Raw genomic sequence first — 6,521 nt, 5'->3', positions numbered from 1 at the left:
CATTCTCATCATCAATGTCCCAAATCTCCCTCCTCCCCATCTCACCCTCACCTGTACTCTAGACAGACTTTCTACTTCACTCATTCATTCACATTGTTAGGATAGTTCTCTATGTAGTTATTTCTCTAACTGCACTCATCACTCTTTGTGGTGATCTTGATGTAGTGAGCTGGAACTTCCAGCCCTCCTCTCTTTTGTCTCTGAAAATTATTGCAAGAATGTCTTTCATTTTTTTTTTAAACCCATAGACGAGAGAGACTATTCTGCGTCTCTCTCCCTCTGACTTATTTCACTCAGCACAATAGATTCCATGTACATCCATATATAGGAAAATTTCATGACTTCATCTCTCCTGGCGGCTGTGTAATATTCCATTGTGTATATGTACCACAGTTTCTTTAGTCATTCATCTGTTGAAAGGCATCTTGGTTGTTTTCAGAGTCTGGCTATTGTAAATAGCACTGCAATGAATATATAGGTGTGAGGAAGGGATTTTTGTATTGTATTTTTGTGTTCCTAAAGTATATCCCTAGGAGAGGTTTCACATATATTTTAATTTTGTTTTTTTGGGAGAAAAAAGTGCAAATCTAACTCCAAATCTATTAGTAGGGTATGGTACAATAGTAATACCTCTCTTCTTCTTGCCTTTCTGGACTCTTGATTGACTTTTCAACCCTTTGAAATACAGATTTGCACTTAATCTGACCACATTCTCAAGTCTCAATCCTGAATGAGATTCCACAGGATAGACTGCCCCTCCTGGGCCTAGTTCCCAGGCTACCTACTCAGCATGTATTCTATAGAGCAGAACAGCCACAGAGGACCACTAGGGAGTTTACTAGATAGACATGAGGGCAGACCCATGTCCTCGTTTAGACCCTCTTTATCATACTGTGCAATTTAACAAGCTTCTAGGTGATTCATAAGCTAATCTAGAGAAACACTCAGTATCTTTGCTGCCTAGTTTCATTGGACTGTCCAGTTTTGTTTACTTCCCCAATTTATTAAATTATGTCATGCATGTGTGTCCCCAAACCCTTTCCCTTCATCACTGATTTTGTGAATTTACTTCTACTTTTCATTTCTTGTACATTATTTAATGATATGGTCTAGAGAGGCAAAGAAAATTTTAAGATCAGTAATTCATCAAGACACTTGATAGTTTTCAGACACAAACCACTGGAGGAATAGATAATTTTGTTGCAATGTCCTTCTATTTGTTTGCTTCTCTATAGGTTTTGCTGCTATAATCTCTCAGAGCACAGATGTTAAGGGGGTGGAGAGGCAGATTTTTTATGATCTGGATGCATAGTCCTCTTGGGAGTCTGCCGATGTCTGCTAGTTGGTGACTTTCCACCTGGAAAACACAAACACTGCTTCCTGTGATGCTGCTGGCTGCCATTCTGCCAGAAAGATCCACACTTTGAAAAGGCCAATTGAAAAATCACAGTGAAGACATCTCTAATAGAACCTTTTAGTAGAGTCAAATACAACCACATTTCTGGGGCTAGAGCAATAGCACAGTGGATGGGGACATTTGCCTTGCACACAGCCAACCAAAGCTTGATCCCTGGAATCCCATATGTTCCCCCAAGCTAGCGAAGAGTGATTCCTGAGTGTAGAGCCAGGAGTAACCCCTGAGAGCTGCCAGGCATGGTTCCCTCAAAAAATTTCCTTGTTCTGGGTGTATTTTTATTTTTAAAATGTATGGAATGCTTCTCAAATTTCTGTGTCATCCTTGTGTAGGGACCATGCTAATCTCTGAATTGTTCCAATTTTAGTATATATGCTGCTGAAGCGAGCACTATATTTTTATATTTAACATTACAACTGCTACTGTATATCTGTCCCGGCCAGTTACCCAAGTATTTGCAAAAATTAGCTGCAATGTTAAAAATCTTTCACAGTTGGTTGAACCAAAACTGATGAGAAAACCAACTTTCTCTGATCTTTTCGCCGTTTTGGAACTCTGAGTTTTATTAGGGTGAAAATGGTTTTCAATAAAAATTATACCATATAGTCTTTTACATTTTTATTTATTTTTATTTTAATATATAATTACTTTAAGCACTTGATTACAAAATTGTTCATGGTTGAGTTTCAGTCATAGAATGTACACCATCCTTGACCAGTGCAATTTCCTACCACCAATTATATCATGTAGGTTTGTGTTTTATTTTGGTGCAGAAACTGAACACCTAACAAAGTGACATTAATGAGTGGGTTTCTTGTTTTTGGAGTTTTGGGTCACTCAGAGCTTTTCCTGAATCTGCACTTAGTAATCACTCCTGATGAGACTTGCTATACCATATGAGGTGCAAGGGATTGAACCAAGTCAACTGCATGCAAGGCAAAAGTACCCTACCTATTGTACTCTGTCCAGCCCTTATTGGGTGGTTTTAACATTTTATTATTTAATTAGTGATTTGCAAAGTTATTGATAGTTAAGTTTAGGCATTCTATTTCAACACCAATCCCACCACCATTGTTCCTTTACTTCCACCAGTGCTCCTATACTCCACCTCTCTGTTCACTTTCCTTTCCCCTTGCTTACCATCTTGACAGGCACACTACAAAATTTGGTGGCTGCTGCTTAGCTCTCATGTTTTCAGTGTTGTTGTGTCTGTGTTATGTATATATATTTATATATATAACATATATATACACCTTATATATGTTATATATATAAATATATATGTTTATATATATACGTTATATATATAAACTTAACTCTCTCACATAACCAGCACAACTCCTCTTCCCCCCATTACTTACTTCTCTTTGTCATCTTCTTCCTTCCTTGATTTCTTTCTTTCTCTGTTCTCCTCCATAAGCTCTAGGGTCAAAGTTGATCTCTAGGCATTTCTCCTTTACTACATTCTATTTCACCATCCAGTTATTCTATAGACTGCTTATGTATAGATAAGTGAGATTATCCTATTTGTATTTCAGCTCTGGCTTACTCAACATGGTATTTTCCAGTTCCAATTAGCTAGCTGTACAATGCATGATTTCCTGATTCTCTGTGTGGCAAAGGTGGAGAACTACTGGCCTACATAATGGAGACATTTACTGTTTACCTTTAACCAGAAGCTTAGAAGTGGCCTGATAAGCAAAGCTGGGAGATTCAGTAATAATATCAAGATATGATTGAACAAGTTGAATGTTTAGAAGTTTTTATTTTCAGCAATAGTAGCAAAGAGAAGCGAACTGACAGAGAAAGAGATGTTCAAAATAAAATAAATCATTTTCTGCTGTAGGCCCGAGTGGTTGCCATCGGAATTAGCAAGTTTATGAAACCCGGGAAGGTGGTCCTGGTGCTAGCCAGATGCTACTCAGGACGCAAAGCGGACATTGTTAAGAACATTGATGATGGCACCTCAGACCGCCCCTACAGCCATGCCCTGGTGGCCGGAACTGACCGCTATTCACGCAATGGGATAGCTGTCATAGCCAAGAAGAAAATCGCCAAAAAGATCAAGTCTTTCTTGAAAGTATGTAACTATAATCACCTTATGCCCACAAGGTACTCCCTGGACATCCCTTTGGACAGAACCATTGTCAATAAGGATGTCTTCAGAGGCCCTGCTCTTAAGCGCAAGGCCCGCAGAGAGACCAAGGTCAAGTTTGAGGAGAGATACAAGACCACAAGAACAAGTGGTTCTTCCAGAAGCTGTGGTTTTAAATGTTTTGTTTCCATCATTAAAAACCAACCAAATAAATAAAATAAAATAAATCCGGAAATAAATGCAAAGAGAAAAAAAGCAACTCTTTAGGCTCTAATAACAGATGGTGAAATGAATCATAGCAGTAAAAACTCCCAGGATATATTATTTTTAGAAGATATCGTAATTTTTTTCAAACTCAAAGAATCAATAACTGATGCATATATATATATATGTGTGTGTGTGTGTATATATATTGGTTTTGAGGCCACACCTGGTGACGATCAGGGTTTACTCGTGGCTATGTGCTCAGAAATCGGTCCTGGCTTGGGGGTATATATGGGATGTTGGGGATCAAACCCAGGTCCGTCCTGGGTCGGCACGTGCAAGGCAAATGCCCCACCACTGTGCTATTGCTCCAGTCCCTTGATGTATATATTTTGAAGGACAAAAATGGACTGTAAGGCTGGAGCAATGCACAGTGGTAGGGTGTTTTTTGCCCTACATGTGGCCAACTGGATCAACTTGGGTTCAATCCCCGGTATCCCATATGGTCCCCCAAGCCTGCCAGAGCAATTTCTGAGCACAAAGTCAGGAGTAGCCCTGAGTGCTGCCAGAATGTTTACTTCAGTTAGCAAGAAGCACTTCACTATATAATTTTTGTTATAAAAACCTGAACTATAATAGGATATATGACAAATTCATCTTTTTGGTTTGTGCACCTGTGTTTACTTGAAGACGTTTGTTGTTTAAATTATTGGTTTTCTAATAAAGTTGATTTTTTTTCTTGCTATCCCTCCATTCTTCAACAAATTATTCAGTGGCTTCAAAGTGGTGACAATTTTTCTTGGTATATTGATAAAAAATTGCACAGATTATCCAGTCGTTGGCTCAGAAGCCTTTATCAATGTCAACAAGAGAAACATATTGATTACCTTGTTTAGGAGAGGCATTTTGCCAGGCCCTGAATATGAAAGGAAAAGAAAAAGAAATCACATCTACTTTTGAAGTGCTAATAACACTTTTGGGAATCAGGAATATAAATTTTCTCCCATTAGTTACAAATGCCACATTAGAATTTTTCACTGTCAGCTGTTGGATAGTCTCCACTATATTTAATTCCCAGGTTCCTCCAATGTTTACAACTCTAGAATACTAAAACCAAGATTGCCATTAAAACAATTCATCTGACTTACTCATATTTCACTAGTACAGCCTACTTTTCATGTATGTACATAAAGTTCTGTGTATTTTATCAAATGTGAAATCACCATAAGACTGGCTTTTAACTCATTATCGATTCTTCCCTGTCTCATGTTTAACTCTGATAATCACTCATCTGCTCTTCATCTCTGCTATTTCATGGAGGTTATAGAAATGGTTTTATGCAGTATGTATCTTTGAGATTGGACATTTTTTTAATTCAGCATAACTGAGACTGGATCTTTTTGCTCAGCATAATTTTCCAGAGGTTAATCCAAATAAATGCAAAGAGTTTGCATCATAAATAAATAATAAATCAAGGCTACAGTTTGTTCCTTTTTGTTGCTGAGTAGTAGTTTGTTTAACCAGTCAGCCATGGACAAACATCTGATTAGTTTCCAGTTCAAAGCTATTAAGAATATAGCTGCTCCAAACACTTATGCACAAGCTACAAAGTGAAAAATAAGTTTATTTTTTGGATAAATTTTTTGTTGTTGTTGTTGTTTTTTGGGTCATACCCGGCAGCGCTCAGGAGTTACTCCTGGCTCTATGCTCAGAAATTGCTCCTGGCAGGCTCAGGGGACCATATGGGATGCCGGGATTCGAACCACCGACATTCTGCATGAAAGGCAAACACCTTATCTCCATGCTATCTCTCCGGCCTTTGGATAAAATTTTAAAAGAGCAAATGTTGGTTATATAGGAAAGTTGCTTTAGCTTGAAAAGAAACTGAACAATTCTCAACATTTGGCTGTGCTAGTTTATGTAGCACTAGCTATGTATGTGGGACCTAAATTTTTCTGCATCCTCAACAGCATTTGATGTTATCACTATTTTTCACTTTACCTATTCTAATAGGTCACATTGCAGCTTTTGAGTTCCTCTAACGGATGATATTGAACACTTTTTTCCATGTGTTTACTTGCCACATATAAACTCTCATATTAAAACTTCTTATAGTTTAAGTAATATTGTTGAAATAGCGCTTGAGTTTTGGTGCTAAGGAGATAGTACAGTGATTAAGGCACTTCGTTTGCATGTTCCTGACCTGGGTTTGACCCCTAACATTTCATGATTCCCTAAGCACCACCAGGAGTAATTCCTGAGTGCAGAACCAGGATTACGCTCTGGGTATCACTGGGTGTGACCACCCCTCTTCTGCCTCCCCCAGAAAGAAGCCTAACAACAACAACAAAAAAGACAAAATAGTGCTTAATTTTCTTTTTTTTTTTTTTTTCCAGAGGGGTGTTTGGGTCACACCTGATGATGCTCAGGGGTTACTCCTGGTTTTATGCTCAGAAATTGCTCCTGGCAGGCACAAGGGACCATATGAGATGCTGGGATTCGAACCACCATCCGTCCTGGATCGGCTGCTTGCAAGGCAAACACCCTACCGCTGTGCTCTCCGGCCCCTTATTAATGATAGTTACATTCCACCATTAACAAAAGCTTTACACCACAGTCCTATGTCACCTCGGGTCTGATCTTCATTCCTGGGATCACTTCCAACATTGATAAATTTCATAAAGGCCAAGCACTTATCATTGCTTGATACCATTCCCTTGTTTTGTCTGTTACCAGATTTATCATATGGCATTTGGATTTTTTGTTGTTTTCTTGTTGTTTTTGGACCACACCCGGTGATGCTCTGGG

At 38.6% G+C, this 6,521-nt stretch overlaps 1 non-coding gene and 1 pseudogene across 1 annotated transcript; one reads left to right on the top strand and one right to left on the bottom strand.

Annotated features, from left to right (window-relative positions):
* Nucleotides 1–1,701: 1,701 nt before the first annotated feature.
* On the bottom strand, nt 1,702–1,805 carry LOC126002264 (U6 spliceosomal RNA). The gene has a single exon (XR_007493021.1). It is a non-coding gene; the product is annotated as a U6 spliceosomal RNA (small nuclear RNA).
* Nucleotides 1,806–3,287: 1,482 nt separating this feature from the next.
* LOC125999645 (60S ribosomal protein L27-like) lies at nt 3,288–3,685 on the top strand (annotated as a pseudogene).
* The last annotated feature ends 2,836 nt before the right edge of the window (nt 3,686–6,521 follow it).

This window comes from Suncus etruscus, chromosome 2 (genome assembly GCF_024139225.1).
Source record: "Suncus etruscus isolate mSunEtr1 chromosome 2, mSunEtr1.pri.cur, whole genome shotgun sequence".
Classification (NCBI taxonomy): Eukaryota; Metazoa; Chordata; class Mammalia; order Eulipotyphla; family Soricidae; genus Suncus; species Suncus etruscus.
Note: the sequence above shows the minus strand (reverse complement) of the source record. Positions and strands in the feature narration are given on the sequence as shown.